A 914-nucleotide genomic window follows, 5' to 3' on the forward strand; every position below is an offset into this window, starting at 1 on the left:
AAAGGCAGAGGCACGTGGAGCTATGGGCAGGAGGGCACAGACTGACTGATTGAATCCACTGGAGGTGAGCAAGATGGCGCAGACTCAGGGCACCAAGAGGAAAGTCTGTTATTACTACGATGGGGATGTTGGAAATTACTATTATGGACAAGGTCATCCAATGAAGCCACACCGGATCCGCATGACTCACAATTTGCTGCTTAACTATGGTCTCAACCGAAAGGTGGAAATCTATCGCCCTCATTAAGCCAATGCTGAGGAGATGACCAAGTACCACAGTGATGACTACATTAAATTCTTGCATTCCATTTGCCCAGAAAACATGTCCGAGTACAGCAAGCAGATGCAGAGATTCAATGTTGGTGAGGACTGCCCGGTATTTGATGGCCTGTTTGAGTTCTGTCAGTTATCTACTGGTGGCTCCGTTGCAAGTGCTGTGAAACTTAATAAGCAACAGACAGACATCACTGTGAATTGGGCTGGGGGCCTTCACCATGCAAGGAAGTCTGAAGCATCTGGCTTCTGTTACGTCAATGATATCATCTTGGCCATCCTGGAACTGCTACAGTATCACCAGAGAGTGCTGTATATTGACATTGATATTCACCATGGTGATGGCGTGGAAGAGGCCTTCTGTACCACAGACCGGGTCATGACTGTGTCCTAAGTATGGAGAGTACTTCCAAGGAACAGGGGACTTACGGGATATTGGTGCTGGCAAAGGCAAGTACTATGCCGTTAACTACCCGCTCCAAGATGGGACTGATGATGAGTCCTGTGAGGCCATTTTCAGGCCGGTCATATCCAAAGTAATGGAGATGTTCCAACCTAGTGCAGTCGTCCTACAGTGTGGCTCAGACTCCCTCTCTGGAGATCGATTAGATTGTTTGCATTTGACCATCAAAGGGCATGCC

General features: G+C 48.0%; 1 pseudogene; it reads left to right on the forward strand.

The window, feature by feature from the left end:
* The first annotated feature begins 73 nt into the window (after positions 1-73).
* The window catches only part of LOC102849436, a 7,460-nt pseudogene continuing 6,619 nt past the window's right edge, over positions 74-914 (forward strand).

This window comes from Elephantulus edwardii, unplaced genomic scaffold (genome assembly GCF_000299155.1).
Source record: "Elephantulus edwardii isolate Elephantulus edwardi_28Jun2011 unplaced genomic scaffold, EleEdw1.0 scaffold00237, whole genome shotgun sequence".
Lineage (NCBI taxonomy): Eukaryota > Metazoa > Chordata > Mammalia > Macroscelidea > Macroscelididae > Elephantulus > Elephantulus edwardii.